This window comes from Schistocerca cancellata, chromosome 5 (assembly GCF_023864275.1).
Source record: "Schistocerca cancellata isolate TAMUIC-IGC-003103 chromosome 5, iqSchCanc2.1, whole genome shotgun sequence".
Lineage (NCBI taxonomy): Eukaryota > Metazoa > Arthropoda > Insecta > Orthoptera > Acrididae > Schistocerca > Schistocerca cancellata.
The window spans coordinates 546,413,903-546,427,613 of record NC_064630.1 but is presented as its reverse complement, the minus strand read 5'-3'; the positions used below and the strand labels follow the sequence as shown (position 1 = coordinate 546,427,613).

The 13,711-nt window shown below is 39.4% G+C and overlaps 1 protein-coding gene and 1 non-coding gene across 2 annotated transcripts in view; both read right to left on the bottom strand.

Annotated features, from left to right (window-relative positions):
- Window positions 1-5,364: 5,364 nt before the first annotated feature.
- The window catches only part of LOC126188124 (splicing factor 45), a 99,229-nt gene continuing 90,882 nt past the window's right edge, over window positions 5,365-13,711 (bottom strand). The window contains exon 10 of the mRNA XM_049929598.1: window positions 5,365-5,651. The gene's annotated coding sequence lies outside the window, so the exon portion shown is untranslated. The remainder of the gene's footprint in view (window positions 5,652-13,711) is intronic.
- Window positions 10,025-10,099, bottom strand: Trnas-uga (transfer RNA serine (anticodon UGA)). Its single transcript has one exon. It is a non-coding gene; the product is annotated as a tRNA-Ser (tRNA).

Sequence of the window (13,711 nt, the reverse complement as noted above, 5' to 3'; positions counted from 1 at the left end):
GTGCATGCGCATGAGCCCTCTGGGAACTTCTCACATGAACCTAATGTAAACAGTTCTGACATCACACTCATAAAAAAAGCAGTTTATTGTTACAAAATACGAGGCGTGTTTTTTAAGTAAGTACCATTTTGAAATTAAAAAAAGACATGCTAAGATATCTCAATAATTTTATTTATACATGAAAGCCTATACCTTATTCTACTTTTCTACGTAATTTCCGTCAATATTGAGGCACTTGTCATAATGTTGTACCAGTTTTTGAATACCCTCCTCATAGAAGTCTGCCGCCTGACTTGTTAACCACTGCATCGCCACTGTTTTGACTTCGTCATCGTCTTGAATATACTGACCGCCCAGGTGTTTCTTCAAGTGCAGGAAGAGACTGTAGTCACTGGGTGCAAGATTGGGGCTGTACGGGGGATGATCTAGAGTTTCCCATCGAAAATATGTGATGAGATCTTTGGTCTCATTCGCCACATGCAGACGGGCATTGTCTTGCAGCAAAACGATGCCCTTGCTCAACTTCCGTGGACTGTTGCTTTGATTCTGGGGTGATGTAGGCCAACCATGTTTCATCGCCCGTAACAATCTGGCTTAAGAAATCATCACAGTCATTGTAGTACCGCTCAAGGAAAGTCAATGCACTATCTAAATGTTTGATTTTGTGCACAACCGTCAACATTTTCAGTACCCAACGTATGCACAATTTTTGGTAATTCAAGCGCTCGGTCACAATGCCATACAAAACACTACGAGAAACATTAGGAAAGTCATCCCGCGAGGAGGAAATTGTAAAGCGTTTGTTTTCTCTCACCTTATTGTCCACTTCCTGCACCAAACTTTCATTAACGACCGAAGGATGCCCACTCCGTTGTTCATCATGCACATTTGTAGGGCGGCCGTCTTTAAATGCTCTCACCCACTTCCTTACCATTCCATCACTCATAATGTTTTCTCCATAAACTGCACAGATCTCACGATGAATATCGATCGCTTTTAGGCCTTTAGCACTAAGAAATCTTATAACAGCCCATACTTCACAGTCGGTGGGACTCACAATTATCGGAGGCATCTTAAACACTCAGTTCACAATGTCAACATGGAAGAATCAAACTGTAATGGCGCCAGTGCACAGATTAAGGTACAGGCTTTCATGTAAAAATAAAATTATTGAGATACCTTAACACGTCTTTTTTAAATTTAAAATCAATACTTACTTAAAAAACACACCTCGTATTGCATAATCTTCCTCTTTTGACACATTTTGCTGTTGCTTGTGTGCGCATGGTGTTTTGTCGTCATAAATGGCACATTTACTTGGCAACTAAAGTTTATTTTGTTTTTTTTTCCATTTGTTTATGTTTTATTGTTGCAGTATTATTTTGCAGTAGTGGGACACAGTAATATTCTTTGTTAGAGTATCAGTTCTTACCCGTCAAAATGACAAAAATTTAACTGAAAACTAAAACAATGAAAAATTCCCGGAATTCCGAAAAATTCCCAGGTTTTTCCCAGTTGTTCTAATGCAACGAGGTAAGAAACACCACTTACAGTTGCTTCACCAAAAACGAAAGGCCCATTAACTTTCTGCCAGGACATGGCACAAAAACCACTCAATTTATGGGTGTTTCATTTGGACTGTACCATCTTGTGGGAATTTTCTGACCCCCTGATGCACATATTAGTGTATTTGCATTCCCACTTATGTGAAATGTCAACCATCCCCAAAGTTGATTTGATCAAGAAAATCTGCATCTTCATGCAGCAACATTTTCTTCGCAAAGTTGGCATGTAAACTGTAGCATGTAGGCTTTACAGCTTATAACAACTGCAAACTATAAGGCATACAAACACAAACGTTTTAGTTGCTCTTTCATTTGCTGTATTATTTATAACCGTAAGTTGAATGTACACACATCACAAAACGTTTTGCATCACCTCGGTTCCAAGAGTTCCAGAACCTATACAGAAAATTGGAATAGACATCATTTCTGCCCTTTTTATTGCTCACGAAAAGCACACACTGCATGTTGTACCACTATACAGGGAGACCTTCAGAGGTGGTCGTCCAGATTGCTGTGTACACTGGTACCTCTAATACCCAGCAGCACATCCTTTTGCATTGATGCATGCCTGTATTCGTCATGGCATACTAGCCACAAGCTCATCAAGGCACCGTTGGTCTAGATTATCCCACTCCTCAACGGCGATTTGGCGTAGATCCCTCAGAGTGGTTGGTGGGTCACGTTATCCATAAACAGGCCTTTTCAGTCTATCCCAGACATGTTCAAAAGAGTTCTTGTCTGGAGAACATGCTGGCCACTCTAGTCGAACGTTGTTGTTATCCTGAAGGAAGTCATTAACAAGATGTGCATGATGGGGACATGAATTGGCGTCCACGAAGACGAATGCCTCGCCAATATGCTGCCGATATGCTTGCACTATCGGTCGGAGGATCGCATTCACGTATCGTACAGCTATTACGGCGCATTCCATGACCACCAACAGCGTACGTCGGCCCCCCATAATGCCACCCCAAAACAACAGGGAACCTCCACTTTGCTGCACTCACTGGACAGTGTGCCTAAGGCATTCACCCTGACCGCGTTGCCTCCAAATATGTCTCCGACTACTGTCTGGTTGAAGGCATATGTGATACTCATCGGTGAAGAGAACGAACATGATGCCAATCCTGAGTGAGTGCTCCATTTGGCATGTTGTTGGGTCCATCTGTACTGCACTGATGGTGCCATGGTTGCAAAGATTGGCCTCACCATGGACGTTGGGAGCAAAGTTGCGCATCATGCAGCCTATTGCAGACAGTTTGAGTCGTAACATGACGTCCTGTGGCTACACGAAAAGCATTATTCAACATGGTGGCGGTGCTGTCGGGGTTGCTCTGAGCCATAATCTGTAGCTAGTGGTCATCCACTACAGTAGTAGCCCTAGGGCGGCCTGAATGAGGCATGTCATCAGCGGTTCCTGTCTCTATTTCTCCTCCATGTCCAAACAACATTGGTTTGGTTCACTCTGACACTTCCCTTGTTGAGAGCCCTTCCTGGCACAAAGTAACAATATGAATGTGACCAAACCACAGTATTGACCATCTAGGCATGGTTTGAGCTACAGACAACACAAGCCGTGTACCTCCTTCCTGGTGGAATGACTGGAACTAACCGGATGTTAGACCACCTCTGTCTGTAGGTACTGCTCATGCATGGTTGTTTACATCTTTGGGAGGGTTTAATGATATCTCTGAACATCAAAGGGACTGTGTCTGTGAAACAGTATCAACAGACAATGTCCAATGTCATTAATTTTGGAACGCACAGTATTTCTTGACATAATTGATAAAAACTGGGAAGTGAAAGAGCAGGGAGATTAAGTAACTTCCATGAACACCAATGAATAATATCAAATTCTTAGCAGACGATCAACATTTAACTACAGTTAAAATTTATAATTTTCATTTCTTGAGATTCTGAATAGGGCTTTTTTTACTTATATGTGATGTAACAGTTTGTTGTCTAAGTTCAAAAATACATTCTGTTCCTGACAGCATTAACTGTGTTTTTCAGAAATATGAACCAATAGAGTGTCAGTGGCTGGAAGAAAATGAAGAATTGTAACTTATGGACGTGATCTTGCTGAACTAAATAAAGGCACAAAATATACAAATAATTACATCACTTTTCTTCACACTTTACATTTAGTCTACTTATGTTTACCCTAAAAGTACTGTTGTGGATAATATTATTATTCGAAATTTTGCTTCTTCCCTGAATAGGCAAAGACTTATGTGCATGTAAAGTTTGTATCTGACATTGCCCATTTAAGGGTTTTGCATGTTAAAGGCACAATGTAGGAAACTTGAAAACTGAGGCATTAAAGGTGACATACTTCTCTCATAAAGAGCAAATTACTCCATGCCTGTGCAGTAATGGTCTTAACAGAAGCCATGTGTGGCTACAGTCTGTGTACTAACATTAACAAACAAAATTTCAACATCTAGCTGTATCCCTCATATTGAAAAGACAAATTCATCCGCTGCAAGAAAAACACAAAAATTGAAAACCCAGAAGACCTCATCACGTCAACTTGTGTACACAAAGATAGTGCCTTTTGAAATTCACAGATCAAGTTTGGTTCTTCTGGGGCATAGGAGAAGAAGGTAGAAAGGAGCAGTGAGTAATGTTACCTTTCTCTATTACACTCCTATTTCCCTCACTCTTTTGTTTTTGACAAAATTATGAAAAGGATAGTGGCCACTCACAATATAGCAGAGATGCTGAGTCACAGAAAGGAACAACAAAAGGAAAGCCAAACAGATTAGCTTTTGGCCAAAAAGGGCTTCATTGGAATTAGACAACATAAACATACACACAAATGAACCTCACACATAAAGGGCCGCAATCTTTGGGGGCTGAGGCCAGTCTGGTCTGGTCTGGTCTGGTCTGGTCTGGTCTGGCTTTGGCAGCCAGAGAAATTAATCTGTTAGATGATCAGTTTGGCTTCAGGGAAAGTAAAGGCACCAGAGAGGCCATTCTGACTTCGTACCTGATAATGAAACCCTGGGGGAAGAAAAATCAAGATAAGCTCATGGACACTGTTGATCTACAGAAAGGGTTCAACAATGTGAAACGATGCAAGATGTTTGAAATTCTAAGAAAAGTAGCACTACACTGCAGGGAAAGATATACACAAGAGCCAAAAGGGAATAATAAGACTGGAAGACCAAGAATAGGGTTCAAGACAGAGGTTCAATCTTTCACCCCTACTGTTCAATGTGTCCATCAAAGCAGCAATGATGGAAATAAAAGAAATGTTCAATAGTGGGATAAAAAATTAAAGGTAACAGGATATCAATGGTACGATTTGCTGATGACATTGCTATCCTCAGTGAAAGTGAAGAAGAATCACAGGACCTGCTGAATGGAATGAACAGTCTGATGAGTACAGACTACGGACTGGGAGTACATTGAAGAACAATAGAAGTAGTGAGGAATAGCAAGAATGAGAACAGCGAGAAGCTTAATATCAAAACTGGGGACAGTTTATCCTTCTCTACTATCCCTGAATGTTTGTAACATCATCACAAAACTGCAATGTATAACACATAGTTGACAGTCCCTGCAAAATATATATGAGGGGGCTATTACATTCAGAGTATTAGTTTACAAATGGAAAAGATCTGTAGTAAATGTGGCCTAGATCAAAATCTTGTGCAATGAGTGAACAGTATTTATAAAAGTGAAATCAGTAGTAATATGTACTCTTCAGTACAAATTTACAGTGAAACCAACACCTTGTAAGAAGATGCTACTGGATTTTTATTTTTTTTATTAAAAAAGCCATAGGGTAACATTAGATTAAAAAAGCCCATTAACTATGAGCACGGTTTATTTTAACATCACAGTATCTCAGGCTATTCAGTGTCACCTGAATAAATTTACACAGTCAACATCCTGTCTTTCACAGAATTGACTAAACAGTCCATTTCTAGCACAAAAGTCATCCACAGTATATACAAGTTTTGTCTATCTGCAATGTTGTCTATCTGCAATGTGCATGGAGTCTGACTGCTACTGGTGATCCAACAGTTGCAGCCATCAGTCTGTATGTCAGATAAAATGCCACTTCTGCTGCAGTCACTGAAAATTAAGATTAGACAAATTAAACAAAAATTGAGACTAAATCTGTAAGGAATGGTACATACAAATTTTTGTAAATAAATATGGTAATGGAAAGTTGTTGCTGGAATATAAATGATTTAAGGAGTAAATGTTAACAAATACAATGATATCCATATGTAATGACAGACGAACTGCCTGATGGCATTTGAGGTATGAAGAAAGGAAAGGCACCTGGAGATGACAGAGTTTCTATAGAAATGGTTTAAACTGTAGGAAAAATGATATACAATAAAACTGCTTTTTAATGAGTTTCTAGGGACTCAGATACTTTCTTGTTAAAGAGGGTTCACCATACTTACACAGAATGGTTGGCTACAATATAAATTTGAACATTTTAGATAATGTAAGAATCGATTAATCACAAACTGTAATGTCTTGAAAACTGTAGTTTAGCATGAACTCAACAGGTTTTTACTTGTAAGTTACACATAAAATCACCAATTTGGATTGCGAGTTAAAGAAAGCAACCAAACTGAATATGATATTGTTTTCTTTGACTAATAATAGAGGGGGGACACAATAAGTGAAGTTAAAGAAAACTGCTTAAATAATGTCATTTGTTCTAAAAAAAAAAAAAATTCTGTTAGTTTAGTTTTATTCTTTCTTCCATTATAATTTACTGGCAAGTGTTGTAACCCATCTGCTGATGCTGTAAGAACTGGCTCAGCTAATGACAAATACAGTAGTTCCTAACAGCATAAATTCTTTGCACAACTACAGCAAATCATCTTCCAGGTCATTTATCCTTTCCATCATCACCCCTCTACTGTCACAACCTCCACCATAATTTATTTTAGTTTGTTCCTAAACGAGAGAATCACACATTTCACTTACATCCATCCTGGATATAAAAGTCATGGCAGTTATGAGAAATCGTCATGAAATGTAAAGTACACCCATGGCAAGATACAATCAATACGTTCACTGTGCAATAACAATAGTGACATTACTGATAACAGCGCCACTAAAGTGGAGTTACTAAACATGGTTTTCCAAAAGTCATTCATGAGATGAAGTAAGTACTCCAGAATTCAAATCAAGAACAACTGCCAACATAAGTAACTTACAAGTAGATATCCTCCATGTAGTGAAAGCAGTTTAAAATACTTAAGTAAGTCAAGGTCTCCAGTTCAGATTGTCCACCGTCAGGTTCCTTTCAGAGTATGCTGACATAATACCTCCATATTCAACAAGCACATACAATCCCTCGCTCATAGAAAGATGCATACTCACAGACTTGAAAGCTTCACAAATCACATCAGTAGCCAAAAAAGAAAATAGGAGTAATATGCTGAATTACAGACTCATACCACTAATATTGATTTTCAGTAGGATTTTGGAACATATACTGTGCTCAAACATGAATCACCTCGAAGAAAAAGATTTATTGACAAATAGCCAATTCTGATTCAGCAAGTATCACTCTTGTGAATAACAACTAGCTCTTTATTTTCACGAAGTAATGAGTTCTATTGACAGGGGATGTCAAATAATTCCATATTCTTTGATTTCCAGGAGGATTTTGACACCGTTCCTCATAAGTGACTTCTAATTAAATTGCATGCCTATGGGGTATGGTCTCAGTTGTGTAAGTAGATTCGTGATTTCCTGTCAGAAAGGTCACAGTCGGTAATAACTGACGCACAGTCATCGAGTAAAAGAGAAGTAATATCTGGCATTCCCCAAGGAAGCATTACAGGCCCTCTGATGATGCACAGCTCATAAGACATCATAAGGCTTTCCAAAACCTGACCCAAAGGGCAAGTAGAGGTCGAGTCCTACAAAACAAGACTGGCACTGAAGTCTCCTAATAGGAAAAATTGATTGTGGGAGTTGTTCTACAGGATCCTCAAAGTCTATTGCCTATTGCGGAGGCAAATGCAGTGAGCAAACAGTGACCCTCCGACACCCATGAATTTCAACTGCAACTGCTTGCAGGTCAGCATCCAGGGGACAGCAGAGGAGTGATGCACATTACTGACAAACATGGTCAACCCTTCCCTTGGCTCTGTCCCTAGTCACGTAATCCTTTCAGTGAAGGGCATGGCCCCATAGTACAGGGATGTCAGTGGCTTTAAAACGTATTTCTTGTAAATATATGCACAGGGGGAATTCCTGCTCTAGCAGTTTCAGTTCTTCTACACGTCTCCTGAACCCATTAATGTTCCACTATAATATGCGAGCTCTCTATGGCAGGGGTTGTACTTTCAATCTGTTTTTCCCTGGGAGGGGAGCCCAAATTGGGTGAGGGCTCAATCTTGGAGCGAGATGATCATCCCTGTCCAACGTCAAGGTCCATTAGCTCTATGGAAGAGTCAAGAGAGACATCAGACAGGACGACGTCGACATTGTCAGACAGTTTCCTTCCCAGCTCCATCAGTGGTGGATGCTTGGCCTTTGATTTTTTGCCATGGGTATGCTTCAGAGCCACAATTGTGGCAGTGGTAGTGGCAGCACTAGACGGCGGACCACGTGAGCCTATGGGGGAGAAGGAACCTCCACAACATTAGTGACCACAGACTTTTATGATGTTTTGGTAGGAAATTTAGGTTGTGAAGTAACTGCAGCAGCACAATTACTCTGACAAACGCTGGTACTAATGCTAGCACTAGTAACCTCCATTTGTGCAGCAGCATCAGTTTTCTGCACTGGCTGTTTAACAACTGAAGCAAAGGAGGTAGTGAAAGTCGAGGGCTGCATTGCCTTAAAATCTTCTTGGCCTCACCATAGGGGATCTGTCTTGTGGTTTTAATCTCCTGTACACCTGTTCTTCAAGGAAGACACGACAATCCCTAGTCCAGACACGGTGAGCCCCAGAGCAATTCACACACATTGGAGGAGATGAGAATCTGACTCCTTCTTGGGCAGCCTTACACATTTTCCACAAGTGGATTTGTTAAACAGCCAGTGCAGAAAACTGGTGCTGCTACACAAACAGAGGTACCTAGTGCTAGCGCTAGTACCAGCATTTGTCAGTGTAATCAAGGCAGGCGTTCAATGTGCTAAATCTTCATTCCTGATTTATAGTGTTATATGTCTCATTTGACTTCTGCCTACACACACACACACACACACACTGACAAACAGAGAGAGAGAGAGAGAGAGAGAGAGAGAGAGAGAGAGAGAGAATGAATTGTATAACAAATTATAATTTCACGAAAAGTGTATGACAAACCTTCTGATGTCAAAAATGAAACCATCGTTTCTAGACATAATAATCATTTTGCTGCGGAAATAATGAAGACAATGTGTGTGTGTTCACGCAATTAAATTTCAAGATAGTGTTTGTAACGACACATAATGTTCAAATGGCTCTGAGCACTATGGGACTTAACCTCTATGGTCATCAGTCCCCTAGAACTTAGAACTACTTAAACCTAACTAACCTAAGGACATCACACAAATCCATGCCTGAGGCAGGATTTGAACCTGCGACCGTAGCAGTCACGCGGTTCCAGACTGTAGCACCTAGAACCGCTCGGCTACTCCGGCTGGCTACCTATGGAATGTGGAATATTTTCATATTTGGGAGGCAATTTCCACTTACATTCTTGCAATCTCAACATGGAGGGAGAAAAAATCATTTATTCCCATTTTTACTCAGCCCTGTCTTTCCCTACTTAAAACTTGGTGTCAACAGAACTTCGGAACTTTTTCTGTCATGTCATCTACATTCCACAAGTAATGCCGTAATTTGATGACACGAATGAGCTACAATATAAACATTTCACATCTTGATGATTATGGTTCTGTTTTACTGAATTCTATGACATCAGAAAGACCATTGATACATCTACAGCCGAACTCACTAGAATGGGGTATGGACATATTGATCACAAAATTATGTAGTCAAAAGGACTGACTGCAAATGACTGCCAATCATTCTATTTCAAGTGTGACACATGGAAAAAATTTCAAATGTATGTTAGGAATTTCATAGAAAATGTGCTTCAATTTACAAACTGCTTCATATTTATTCTTTATAAGCAAACTTTTCATTTAAGAGGGGATTGTCAAATACAAACTGCTTATGTATCTTGGAGACCACATCATTTACAAAGAAAACTGCAAAGAACAGGCACCAACTTGTCCATACAAGCCAGATTCTTCACACATACAATACCACTCAAAAGCTGCAACTGCAAATAAATCATCCTGTAATACAGCACATAGATCCCTTCCAGCTGTTACGTCTTTCTTTCCCTCAAAATTATTATTATTACTATTATTATTATTTTAAATTTCATGGTATCTTCAACACTCCAGAATGAGATTTTCACTCTGCAGCGGATTGTGCGCTGATATGAAACTTCTTGCCAGATTAAAACTGTGTGCCGGACCGAGACTCGAACTCGGGACCTTTGCCTTTCACGGGCAAGTGCTCTACCAACTGAGCTACCCAAGCACGACTCACGCCACGTCCTCACAGCTTTACTTCTGCCAGTACCTCGTCTCCTACCTTCCAAACTTTACAGAAGCTCTCCTAAGAACCTTGCAGAACTAGAGTTTGGAAGGTAGGAGACAAGGTAGTGGCAGAAGTAAAGCTGTGAGGATGGGGCATGAGTCGTGCTTGGGTAGCTCAGTTGGTAGAGCACTTGCCCGCGAAAGGCAAAGATCCCGAGTTCGAGTCTTGGTCGGGCACACAGTTTTAATCTGCCAAGAAGTTTCATATCAGCGCACACTCTGCTGCAGAGTGAAAATCTCATTCTGGAAACATCCCCCAAGCTGTGACTAAGCCATGTCTCCGCAATATCCTTTCTTTCAGGAGTGCTAGTTCTGCAAGGTTTGCAGGAGAGCTTCTGTAAAGTTTGGAAGGTAGGAGACGAGGTACTGGCAGAGGTAAAGCTGTGAGGACGGCGCGTGTGTTGTGTTTGGGTAGCTCAGCTGGTAGAGCACTTGCCCGCGAAAGGCAAAGGTCCCGAGTTTGAGTCTCGGTCCGGCACACAGTTTTAATCTGCCAGGAAGTTTCATCTTCAACACTGTCATTTAGAGGCCATTTTCCTTCTTTTGATTATTTAGAATCCATTAGTATGCTTAACTTGCCTAAAAAACATGGTAATTACAAAACATCATCAGTGATTTCATATTTTTTTGTCATGGTTCATTTGTAAACACAAACCTGACTGCTGACTTCCTAACAGAGTAGACGAAAAAGATATGTTCCCATAGCACTCATCCAGCCAATTCATCCAGCCAATGTTGAAAATATGTTAGCCACATTTGTGTTCATTCAGTTCCAGAGTAATGCGGTTCCTTAATTAAAATATTGTAATCTTGCTGGAGAACACGTCACTGACAATAGCTTATTTTCAACATCCACTTTTCAACCAGATTCAACAGATGCACAGTGCTACTGAGGGCACATTTGTACAGATAACGGCTATGCTACAATCCATGTAGAAAATGAACCAATTGCAAGCACTATTAAAGCTTTACGACAAATTATCTGATCATATTAAAGTAATACAAAATAGTCAAAGCTTCAAAACAGTTCTTAAAAAGTACCACTAAGTGCAATTACAATGCCAATGAATTTTTAATGTCACAGACTAGTTATTGCTAAACTGTTGAACGCAAGCTACTAGTAGCTCGCTGGGACATTTTCAACAGCTCACAGTAATGTCCAGTTGGCTAACCTGGATTGCTCCACTGAGCTCATAGTGTGCTCATGAGATCTGCCTGTTTCTCCAATGCAACTGCAATTGTCAGTCAAGAATACTACATTGTCCGCCTCAGTTGATTGTGGTGAGAATGTTCATGTCATGTTTTGTGTGTGTATCACATGTTTGCTAACATGGGTAGTTTAACTTACACATTAATATTGAGTTAGGTTTGTTTTAATGATGGCATGTTCAAGGAGAAAACCAAACAACTTATCACAGTCATCTGAAATGAGAAACCAATTACTTCTTCACCAAGGTAAAGGACAAATGTGCATGTTTACTGTGCTATGAAAAAGTATCAGCTAGAAGAAAACTTCATCGAAAGGCATTTCAAAACTGTTCACTCAGGGTTTAAAATGAGTTTTCCACTGGATAAAGAAAGGAAAAAGGCTGCTAAAATCCAAACTTAATGCTCTACAATCAACATTTTTAAAACCATCAGACAAGAATAAAGCTTATTTGCTAGTTTCAAAAACAAAACTGAGATAATGTCTGTTATTAAATCTGTACAGCTTTTTGCAAACATAGTAATGAGAGGCACTGATGTTCTAAGTTCTGACATTACTTCACAACTTGAAACTGACCCTGGTCGCTGCAGCTATTTTCTGCTACAATTTGACACTCAAATGGTTTGTTTGATACAGCTCAACTGGCCGTTTTTACAAGAATGGGCTTTGATAATTTCAAAATAAGAGAGCAGCTGGTAAAGATTATACAACTAACAGGACATTTTACAGGACAGGACATATTAAAGATCTTCCTGACTCTGAAAATATTCCTGTAAAGAAATTGGCGGGCTTAGCAACTGATCGAGCTCCTGCAATGGTAGGTGGAGAGAAAGGATTCATAGCTTTGTGTCATAAAGACAACAGCTATCTAAAATTTCTGACTTACGATTATCTAATACACCAGCAGTCATTGGGTGGAAAGTTTTTAAGTCTGACCAATGTAATGAGAACAGTCACAAAAGTATGAACAAAGTTAGAGCATATGCAATTCAGAGATGTTTGTCCAGACCATTGACTAATGAACTAGACTGCCGGAATGGTGGCCTACTGCTTCATATGGAAGTCTGTTTGCTTAATGGATGCAGAGTGTTATAATGTTTCAAAGAACTGACTCCTGCCTTACTAGAATTTTTGAAAGAATTAGGTGAATCCTTCTGTGAACTAGAAGTTGCAGCTTGACTGCAGGGTTCTGCTTTGCTCACAGTCATCACTGTAAAGTTGAATATCTTTATTTGTAGCTTTAAACTAAAGATTAAGATACTGGCAGATCAATTTTTGATGTTGCTTTATTCTCAAAGAATCTGGAACTGAGGAGAAAAATCTCATCCAAGGAGAATATGATGCCTGTTTGAAACAAACTCTTAACAAGCTCTTCAGTGTCTCCAAACAGCAGCAAGTAATATGTTGAAATTCCTTCAGGTTTAAGAATCCAGTTCAACAAATGCTTCCAAGATTTTAAAAGCACTTCAACTGTTACACAGTTTGTCTGATTGCCTTTTATAGAGACTGATACTGAAGAGTTCACTATTTGTGTCATGGAACATTTTGATTTTCAAGAAGACAATGCTGCAATGGAATTGGAACCCTCTGATTTTCAAACTGATTTATCTTTAAAATTGTTTTGTTCATGCTTTGAAAATATTTGGCCTCCCATTCCTAATTAAAAATACCCAATTGTGGTTCTGGTTGGTCTCAAAGTGCAGCCAATGTTCATGTACATTTAATTAAAATTCATTTCACGTTTACTAGAAATTTAAGTTTACAGCCAATAAACTGACATAAGTTTTTTAAAACAAAATGTTCTTATTTTTGTCCTAATAACTTCTGGTAGTTCACAGTATGATTTAAAACTGGTACAGTAGCTCAGAAGCTTCTTACGTTCGGCGAACACTAACACAAAGCACTGTGTGTCCATAACCTTCCAGCTGCTACAGATGCATTTATTGTTTTACTGTTTGCAAGAATATATTTTCCTGTGCTGGGTGCAAAGTGGTAACATCAAAGTTTCTACTCCATTAACAAAATATACTATTAGTACTGAAACTGTTAATGTAATAATGTCTGATATTTGTAGAATTGTTTGATTCTCACTATTCACTAGTGTAAAAATGTATTCAGAAAGTCATCAGGAAACTTACACACATTACATCTTATCACTTGCCTTGACCTATACCTCGCTGTAACTATGCACGTAAAACAATGAAACAGAACCAATAAAATACCATACTATTCAATATTAATTTCAGGACTACTGTTCTTATCGCAGCTGCATTGAGACTGATTGATTGCAGCATGTCTGCAGAAGAAGACAAGTGTCTGAAACTGGAAAATCCTGTAATTAGAATTA